This window comes from Myodes glareolus, chromosome X, assembly GCF_982192425.1.
Source record: "Myodes glareolus chromosome X, mMyoGla1.1, whole genome shotgun sequence".
Classification (NCBI taxonomy): domain Eukaryota; kingdom Metazoa; phylum Chordata; class Mammalia; order Rodentia; family Cricetidae; genus Myodes; species Myodes glareolus.
Genome location: NC_142053.1, coordinates 51,348,571 through 51,359,536, shown reverse-complemented (window position 1 = coordinate 51,359,536; position 10,966 = coordinate 51,348,571). Strand labels below are relative to the sequence as shown.

General features: G+C 39.7%; 1 pseudogene; it reads right to left on the bottom strand.

The window, feature by feature from the left end:
- Nucleotides 1–9,138: 9,138 nt before the first annotated feature.
- Nucleotides 9,139–9,736, bottom strand: LOC148117300 (ubiquitin-conjugating enzyme E2 variant 1 pseudogene; annotated as a pseudogene).
- Nucleotides 9,737–10,966: the final 1,230 nt, after the last annotated feature.

Sequence of the window (10,966 nt, the reverse complement as noted above, 5' to 3'; positions counted from 1 at the left end):
ACATAAATTAAAGCAAAGTTCAAACACTTAACAGACCATTGTTTTCTAGATAAAGTACAAGGAAGAGCTGTGTAGGTGACATTTTACCACTTCAGCTGCCTGCGAAGCTGAGGAAAGGGGATGATGAGTCTGAGGCCAGTCTGGATGATAGGGAAATCTCATCTTCTAAACAAACAAACAAACAAACAAACAAACGTAGTTCCAAGCCAGCCTGGTCTGCAAAGGACGTTTCAGGAGAGCCAAGCTTACATAGTAAGATCCTGCCTCAAAAATTAGGGGGTGTATATTGGGACATATACTTCCATACTTCAGCTGTTTCTGTGGAACCAATGAAATCTTGATAACAAAATTTTCCACAGGGTGGGGTGCATTGCCCTCTTAGGATTGGAGGGAGATGGGGTGGGAGGGTCTGTGGAGGGAGAGGGAGGGGAGGGGGAAGAAGGGAGGGAGTGAAAATTTGGATTGGTATTTTTTTAAGTAATAAAAAATTAGAGATGGATAATCAAAGAAATAAGAATGATAGGACAATACTGCTCATGAGTATGAATTTGAAAATCATAACATACCATTAAATTGAATGCAACAAAATATAAACCAATTCTTCAGAATGAACAAAAGTAGCCTAAAGTGTAAGATTGACCCAGTATTAGAAAAATAGGTGTATGTAGCTTACTGTACTAACAGAAAGTAATGTATGGTGATCTTAGTTGATGTGCAACAAGATCAGGTAAAATTCAGTGTTCAATGATTCAAAACAGAAAGGACTTGTAAACTAAATAAAAGAAAAACCATGTAACCTGATATTGGAAATCACTAAAATTTCTACAGTAAAGACAATTTCAAAGGGGGAAATAGTGAATATATTTCCTTTAAGTTAAGAAATAAGAGAAGAATGCCACTCTTACTATTTCTGTTTATTTGGTATTGTGCTTGAGATTTTCATTATAACATGAAGCTAAGAAAAAGAATATAGGCAATTAGAAAGAAAATATCATTTTAATAAGATTTTTCTACCTCAGAGAACTAAAGTCTCTAAGAATAAATTATAAAAGTGATAAGAAATTATCATAATTTGTGGATTTAAGAAATGTGGGGGCTGGGTGTGGGTGGTTTAGTGAGAAGAACACTTAATCTACAAATGTGAGGACCAGAGTTCTAGTTCTCAGCACCCATGTACAAAGCTAAACATCACTGTGCATGTCTGTAATCTCATTACTGGGACGTGTGCATGGGTGGATCCCAAGAACTCACTGACTAACCAGCTTGGTCAAAATGGCGAGCTTCCAGTACAGTGAGAGGTGCTGTCTCAAGGCAATAAAGCAAAGAATAATAAAGACACTGACCTCTGTCCTCTGCATGTGTACAAATTAGTGCATGCACCCTCAGTGAGATACATGCATGCATCATACCCATGCACCTCATCTTCTCAAAGTCCAAAATATGTATAGAAATTAACCATACTCCTATACACTAGGGACACTTATTTGAAACGTTAGAGAGTATAAATAAAGAATAAAACATTTGGCAGCAACTAAAAATATAAGGAAGACAAGAATGGGAAAGAAAAGATTGCAAGTTCTATAGGGAACACCGAGAACAGGTAGATAAACTATGGGTATAAGACTTGATACCAGAAAACATTAAATTATCCCACATTCAGCTTTAGAATTAACATAGTTCCATTGAGTTCTCAGTAGGATTTTCTGTAGAATTTGAAAAGTTGCTTCTGCGATTTCTATGAGTGAGCTGAGGGCTAATAATTACATTTCTCAAGAAAAACTTGTGATTGAGACTGAGGAGGTCTTAGACCCTTGTGGGATTCTACTGCTGACACATTTCTGAATTGATATAGCATCAAAACCACATCAAAATTATCTGTGTTTAATCCACAAATAAAGGCTACTCTCAGCTTCCGTCAGAGAAGCCTTCCCTTGAAGTAAATGGAAGCGAATACAAGGAGCTAAGGCTACTATTTTGGCAAGGCTGGTCAGCCAGAGAGCTCTGGGAGCCCACCTGTGTCCCCTCTCCAGTAATGAGGTTACAGCCATGCACAGCCATGCTTGGCTTTGGTCCTCACACTTGGAGAGTAAGAGAGTGATCTTACCCAGGAAACCATCCTCCCAGGATCCACATTTCTTAAATCCATGAATCGTGTTAAGTTCATAGTAGTTCTAAAATTTATTCTTAGAAATTGTAGTTCTTCAAAGTAGAAAAATCTTGTAAAGATGCTATTTTCTTTCTTTCTAAGATCTTAAGAAAATCCTTTTGCATGTAAATATGGTTCACAGTCTTTAATAATTATTCTTTCTGACCCAGAGTCCTCTGCTGGAGAACTACATTCTTCATCTTTCTCCTGTAGCCACGTTTCTTGTTAAAATTTTCAACATTTTCCTTTTGCTTCCCCCACGTCCCCCTCATTTGTTTGCCCCAGTGAAGTCATTTCCAGCCCTGTACTAAACCAGTACTCCTCAAGATTATTGATGAACTTTATGTTGCCAAATTAGAGGGACAATCTTCTTTTTGTATTGTGGCGGATGTGTTGTGAGTCATCATGTTCGAGGGAATTTGTCGTTCCTTTCACTCTAGCCTATTTTCATTTTCCACATCATATATGAATTCTGTATGTAAATTGTCACCATGTTCACTTAGACGCCAGATATACTCACAATTGGGTGAATGCCAACTTGACTGTATAAGAAAGAACAACAAAATGGTCTTCAGTGTTTTTAAAATCTGAGCTAGTCTGTGCCTACTTTCTGAGTAGATAGACTCCAAAGTTCAGCTCTTTCAGAGTCAGCAGTAAACCCCAATTCTTGTAAAAAAAAAAGTTTTAGAAAGACTACTCAGTTTTTCTGAGTCTTTGTTTCCTCAACCATAAAGTGAATGATACTGGTAGCTCTCATGTTGGGTTGTAGAAAAGATTACATCAGTGAAAGACTGAGTGCAGGAAATCTGCTTGCTATTGATTTTAATCCTTGGCGAAAACTCATTTAGTGCATATTGACATTATATATTATATATTATTGGTATTACATTGCTTGAATTTGAATCTAGCATCTGTTACTTTTTTCAGCATTGCCTTTCTTTTGGTCAGTAAAATGGGAATGAAAATATCATCCAAGTACTACACACACATACACACATTTGTGGTGACCATGAAATCCAACTATGAAGAAAGAGATCTACATACTTTTTATGTAAAGGGGCAGGGAGTGAATGTTTACAGCATTGTGGGCCATATAGCCTCTCACGAATATTCTATTATGCTATTGCAGCACTCAAGCACTCATGGGTAATATGTAAATTAGAAAATGTGGCTGTATGCTGTTACAACTTTATTTATGGATACTTAAATTTAAATTTCATATAGCTAATGTTTCGTGAAATATCATTCTTCTTTTGATTTTTAAAAATCATTTTAAAATGTAAAAACCATTCTTATTTCTTTGAATATACAAAAACAGGCAGGGATGAATTTGGCCCAAGGGCCATAGTTTACTGATCCCTGAAATAATGCATGCAAATTGGAGATTCTAGCAGAGGAGTGGGAAGTACTTGTGTTTGCTTGACTGGAGAACAGTTATTCTCTATCCGGGAAGGTTAGTTCAAGGAAAGGAGGCTATTGGGCTTTTCTCATAAGAGAACTATTCCGGCCCTGATCATTCCTGGTGTGTGGGAGGAAGTGGGAGAGATAATAATGAGTCTTTTCTACCTCTAGGAAGTATGGTCCGCCTCAAAATTTCCATAAATTTACCCTTCTACATTAGTAATTCTCTATTCTAATTAAGAAAAAAAGTTAGCCTTCTGTATTTTCTTTTATTTAAAATCCAAACTGATTACCGAACAAATTTCTTTCTTTACTTTCTCCTTTCTAGGCATATTTATTGGGTATCCACCATTTTCCAGACATCAGTATTGGCACTAGAATTGGGAGGAATATGACAGGCAGGATTGAGGCTTTTACAGAGCTTATATTTTAGCAGGATGATAAACAGAAGTTATTTGTGTATTATTTAGGGAAACCTAACTGTCACTAATGTGCTTACGTATAATACCTTTCCCATGATCGTATGTGAGGATGTTTGTGTGATGTAGGTGTATGTATTCATTTGTGTGCATGTGAATATGAAGGAGTACACATCCATTTGTATATGTAGGCCATGATTTGACATCAGAATGGCTTTCTCAATTGCCTTCTACATTATTTTCTGAGAAAGGGTCTCTTCACAGAATCTAGAGCTTGCTGTTTCAGCTAGATTGCCTGGCCATTGTACCCTGGGGATGCACCTGTCTCCATCCTCCTGTGCTGTGCGTACAGATGCTCATGGACACACAGAACATTTTACAGATGTGCTAAGGATCTGAACTCAGATCCTCACGTTTGTTCAGTAAGTACTTCACCCACTCAGCCATCTCTAAAGTCCCTCTTGATTGATTTTTGTTAATATATTTTTCTAAAGAATCTACTTTATATTTCCACACGAATGTCTGAGTAGTTCCACGTATATGATACGGGTCAGACAGAATTGGTGATTGTTGCTGCATCACGTCCAAACCATATCTTTACCAAAGTCTTTCCCATCTTAAATAGCTTTAGTCAATTTCGTAAGAATCTCTATTGTAACTATTATATCTAGTAATTTACCAATTCTGCCATTTTTTTTTGTCTTGAAAATCTACCCAGACACTGGTAACTTCTTGTAACTTCTAGCATTGACATCATCCTTAAAATTACGTTTTTATAGTCTGGACTACTACAGAAGCTTGAAGCTTAGCCATCAGGCTCCCTCCATAGACCTTCAGCTTTACCATAATGGAAGTAGAAATCAGATCATTTTTCTTCTGTTACCGTAACGATCTTTGAATAACTTCCCATTGTATATTAAATAAAATCAAAATTCCTTTCATAGCCTTCCAGTTCCTGAATAATTTGGTGACTACCACCCTTGTTATCTCAACTTACACTATGTTTTCATGACCATGACTTCTCTGATTAAGCCCATTCTTGTTGCTTCTATTCATTTCTTTGGCACATTAAGCTTTTCCTGTGACAAAAAGTTTATGCTTTTATTCATATGTCCAGAATGCTTTCCTCTAGTTTTCCTTCATAGCTATCTCATTAATAAACATATGATGTTTCAGCCCCCAAGTTGAAAGGTCACCACTGATCACAAGTCTTGCCTAATCATTCCATCTAATATAGCTATACCTACCCATACATACCTCATCATATGTCTTAATTTTCTTTCCGTTGCTGTGATACTACATCACGAAGGGAAGCCCATTATGAAGGGAAGTCAGGGCAGTAGCTCCACAAAAATGTGGAGGCAGGAACTGAAGCAGAGACCATGGAAGAATGTTGCTTACTGGCTTGCTTTCCATGGTTTTCATAGCCTGCTTCCTTAAATATCTCAAGATCACCTGCCTGAGGGTGGTTCAGTCTACAGTGATTAGGACCTCCACATTAATCATTCATCTAGAAAATGTTCTGAAGACTTGCCTATTGGTCTATTTGATAGAGGCATTTTTTTTTCTCAATTGAGGTTTCCCTTTCCTGGATGACTCTCCCTTCTGTCAAGTTGACACAAAACTAACCAACACACCATTATAACCAACAGCCTTTGTTCTTTACTACCTAACATTGCATTTTATTTGTTTCCTTATTTAGTCTCGTTCTATTAGCAAATAAGTTCTCTATAATCTTTTGTACCTTTTAAAAAAGGAACCCATGAATTGGAAGGGAGGGGTGAGAACAGACATGGGTGAGATATGAGAGGAGGAAAGAAATTATGTAATTATATTTTAATTAAGTAAAAAAATGATGTAACCACTACCAAAAAATAGATAAAAACTCTCTGAATTTCCAAAGCATACTTTGAGATAGTTTAGAAAGAATCTGGAAAAAAAGGCATAATATTTTTTTCTTTCTCTCCTTTCCACATGTTATACTGGACCAACACATGCATTTTACACACACACACACACACACACACGACTAGGATCTACATATGAGGGAGAACATGCCTTTTTATTTTCTTTCTGACACTGGGTGACCTCACTTAATATTATGCATTCTAAATCCATCCGGAACATTTGCACATATCGTCTTTTTACTTCTGTACATGCCTCACAGGTCTGCTTCTATCTTCTCCCAGCTTCGGTGTTTAAAATAGTCAGGATTCTCTACAGGAACAGAATTGATAGAATGAATTCATATTAAAGGTTATTTATCAGAGTGACTTACGTGGTATTGTCTGGGCAGTGCAACAATGCACATTAGACATGCTGAGAGCCTGATAGTTGTTCAGTTCACAAGGCTAGGCGCCTCAGCAGTCCTAATCTGGTGCCAAAGGCCTAGAGGATTCCTTGAGACCTTGAGTGCCACTGGTTTTCAGGCCGTGTTAAGCTTAGGGAATCTGGGTTTTGATATGCAAAGGAATGCAGAAATAAACTTTCCAGTGAGATTAAAAGCAGACAAGCAAGAGCAAACCTTTATTTGATCTTTTATCTGAGATGCTGCCTACATTTAGAGTAGGTCAGCAAACCTTTATTTGATCTTTTATCTGAGATGCTGCCTACATTTAGAGTAGGTCATCCAACTTTGTGATCAAGGAAATCCATCACAGGCGTTTCCAGTGGCATGCCTTCTATTGATTGCAGATCCATTCAAGTTGACAATCAAGATGTCCCATCACAGCACCTTCAATAGTGTTGGTCATTTACATAAATGGTCAGTACAACATCCCTTCCCAATGACAGATTTCCTTCCCATTCCCACGAACCAATTATAAGTGTATGTTGGGCACAACTAATATTTGAATGACCTCATCTCTGTTATCTTAAATTCAGAGGTACACTTTTCTACAACACTTGTAGTCTTTCAGATTTCTTACTATCAGTCACACTAGTCTTACCCCTTTGCCTCATGTCAGTTCTGTAATTCCTCGATCTTGCCTCCACTCATAATGCCATTTTAAACTGTCCTTACCTTCCTGTCCTGTGTCCAGCCACACCACTAATTGTTACTCTATGATTTTTCCTATGTTCAATGTGACAGACTCCACCCGGTAATCCTAGCGTCTGTGTGATGATAATTACAAAAGGAAGGCATGAAAATTCCTAATCTACTTCCTGCCACCTCTGCTTCAGTCAGCAATTATTGCTTTCATCCTTGTTGACACTCTGTCATGTTCACTACAATGGATGTTTCAGATATTTCTGTGTAGAAACTCTGGATCCTAAAATCCTATAAGCTCAGCAGATGATCTCGCTTGTACTTTATGAGAAGATGAGAGCTATTCATCAGAGAGTATCAGTTGCTTCTTGTTTCTTATGCATTTTTTATGCTTTTTCTTATATTCTTCTCACCTACTCAGAATTTTTGTGTATTTTTAGTTTCTTGTCATTTCTCTCCCATTTCTGCTAAAGAAGTAGTCTTATTCTTTTTAAAGCCAGGTATTCTGTGTGAATTGTTAATTTTTCTATTCCTTCCTGAACTGAGACTACATACTCCATCAATTTCAGCTCATTTACTAATACCATCAGTCTCTTTTTCTTCATTACTTTCTATTCACGAGTTCTCTAAAGCTAAATAAAAATCCCTCTGTCATTCACAGCTACTGTCTTATCTCATTGATTCTTTTTGTTGCTATGTTCTGAAGATAGCTATCAAATATCTGCCATTATTTTCTTAATACACTCATTCAATTGCTCTATAATCTGATTTTTGTCACTCAGAAGCTCAGAGAGAGCACAATATTTTTTTCTCTGTATCAATGCACACTTGTTTATTATTATAGTAAAATCAGGCAATGACTGACAGCACACTGCTTATGGAACACTGTTAAACTTGACTTACAGGATGCCTAGCCCGGACAGCTACAGTTTGCCCAGAAAGATCAATGGCCACATGAACCACACTTCAGACCTGATAGTTGCTGCTTCAACAGGTAAGTTCATTCATATATATATATATATATATATATATATATATATATATATATGTATATATATATATATATATGTATGTATATATACTCACCCCCTCCACAAAAAAACCCAAACCCAAAAAAACCCTTGCAACACTACAAATTGCCTTTATTTCGGTATGCATCCATATTTCAACATTTAGTGGTCCTGAACAGAGTGGGAAACATGGCAATGAGCCAGGAGGCCAGGCCCACTGAAAACTCGTGACACGGAGCTCCTCCAGGTCCCTGCCGAGGGTCTGAGGAGCAGCAACACTGAAACCTGAGTCCACAGGGTCAGGGCCTCTGTTCCAGCTGTCAGGCTCCACATCAGACCTGATGGGTGGCCAGGGAGCCCTGTCCAAACTTCTTCAGTTTGTAAAAGCAAAACGATTATGAGAAAAGGAACCGACACAGAACCCCGTGCGCTGAGGACTCTCCGCATGACCTTTCTCTAGGCGGAATCACCAGGGACCCTGAGCGCTGGCAGGTTTGTTGCCTTGTGACTGCTCTGTTCACCTCGAGACCTGAGCTCAAAGTGCATCGGCTGATGGTGGCAGCAGGGCTGAGGACCCAGTACCCCCTTCCCAGGCTGGTGGCAAGTGAATGTGTGGTCCAGAGCTAAGTGAGGGAGGCCAGGCTCTTCCAACCTCATCTGATGGCTTCTGGCCACAGCAAGTGTTGGGTGGTGATGGGCAACAAGGGAGTTGAGGAGGGGGAAAGCAGCACCCCTTGATAAAGGTGGGGAGACGGGAAGCCCTGAATTCCTCACCCACGGCCAATTTCAGAGGGAGGGGAGGGTTACAATCTAAGCTTTGGCCAAGGGTGGGAGTGGAGGAACGGGGGCATGGGGAGAGATGATGGCTTGGACGGGGCATCACTTAAGACTTAAGGAAGCAGGGGTACAGCCAAAGCACCCCAAGCCCAGCAGTAGTCCCATGGCTGCTACCTGAAGCCTTCCCATCTAGTCTAAGGGCCACCACACAGCTGCGGCAGGAGGGCGGGGCAAGCAAAGGCAGACCCAGGCCATGTGTCAGCAGCAGGTGATTGTGTGACGTGTCTGTTCACAGTTGCGTTAGCTGTGCCCACCGCTCCCAAAGGAAACTGATTTCAGCACACCTTGTTGACCCCAGATGTTCAACTAGGCAGCCAGCGGTTACACTCGACAGAAGATGTTACACAGCACAACTCAGGTATTTCAAATGGACAGAAATTAGTATCAGAACAGTGTCTCAGGATGAAGTCTCAGTGGAGCTTCCTCTCCAGGACTTTGAGGTCTACAAGATGAATCTAGAAAATACACTACTGTGGAAAATGAAGACTTAGGTTGGACTGGGGAGGGGAGGCCTGGGCCTTGGTAACTAATTTCTGTAACACTGTCCTTCTGGCGGCTGTGGCAGCTTCATGTTCTCTTTTGACATCATCAAGCGTCGAAGCTTCCGCAGGATGACTTTGATGCTGTGGGAATTCTGCCACTTTGCCAGCACTGCTGTGGCCCTTGGCCATTTGAACTGCTCACGCCGCTCATATTGACTTTTGTTAGAAATCTTACAGAAGGGGGTGCTTCTGGGTATTTAGGCCCACATTCTATTTTAAGGCTGTATATTCAGTTTCCATAAATTGTTCTTGGAGGCCCAATTATCATCCCTGTCCATCTTGTAAGTGTCATGTCTTCGTCGTCCTCTAGACCCCAGCTAACTGTGCCGTCGCCTACTCCTTTCTGGCCTTCTTCCAGCTCTTCCAACAGTCGGAAATTTCGAGGGACTTTTGCTCCCTATGATGTCTAAGCGCGCTAGGCACTCTGCTTCATTGCCATGCTAGGGATGGAATTCAGGACCACCACCATGCCAGATGAACACGCTACCACTGAGTCACATTCCAGCCCAGGCTCTCGGATTCCAGTCAGCCACAGCTGCTGCTGTCTGTGTCTTCCCTCCCCTGGTAGGGTCTCAGAAGTCAGAAGTAGCCAAGCCTGTGGTGGCTGCCATCTTGCGTCGCTGTCGCTCCGAGAGAGCACAATATTTAATGAGATACCTCCACTATTTTGTGCCTGGGTATTAGTCAAGTTCTATAGTGAAATAAACCAACAGAGAATATGTGACCAAGGAACTATACTTTAATTAAATGACATTAAATAAACATTGAATGAAGGCAGGTGAAGTTTGTAGAATGTGCTCCCTTTTGGTCCAGACCTTAGAGGCACATTTAAACAGATTGTTCAGGGGGGAGAGGCTGGTGAGTTTTGTGAGGAAGGTAAGAAATTTGTATGATGTTGCGGGAGTGGCTGGGACAGTATCTGGAACATGTCAGCAAGAGGCAAAGTTTAGGGCTGAAGGGAAGGAAAGTTATTTATCTCAATGGTGACATTAGTAGCAGAAAGAGGAGAGTGGAGTAAGGGTGAGAAGAGGCTAAGAAGATCTTGGGTTTCTAGGTTTGAAATGGAAGATAAAACCCTAACTCATTTGTTGAATGAATACAGGGGGAAGAAACACACCTAGATAGATTTGAAATCACATAGTTTTGTTTGGGTTATGTTTCATTAGCAATAATTATTATATATAGTAGCCATAATGAACAATTATTGAGTGCTGACTTTGTGATATAGGCTCTGCGATGAACATGTGTATTAAGATTCTTTAGAGTAATAAACAGAACTTATATAAGGAATCTCTATCTATCAATCTATATATATATATATATATATATATATATATATATACACACAAAGGGGATTTATTAGAATGACTTACAGGCTGTGGTCCAGCTAATTCAACAATGGCTGGCTATGAATAGAAAGACTAAGAATTCGGTAATTGCTTTTCTACAAGTCTGGATGTCTCAGGTGGTCTTCAGTATATGCTGGAATCCCAAACAAGTAGATTCTAATACCATTGAAAGAATAGCTTGCTAGTGAGGCAAGAGTAAGCAGGCAAAGAGCAAAGGCTTTCTTCCTCTGTGTTTTATATAGGTTTCCAGCAGAAAACATGATTCACATTAGA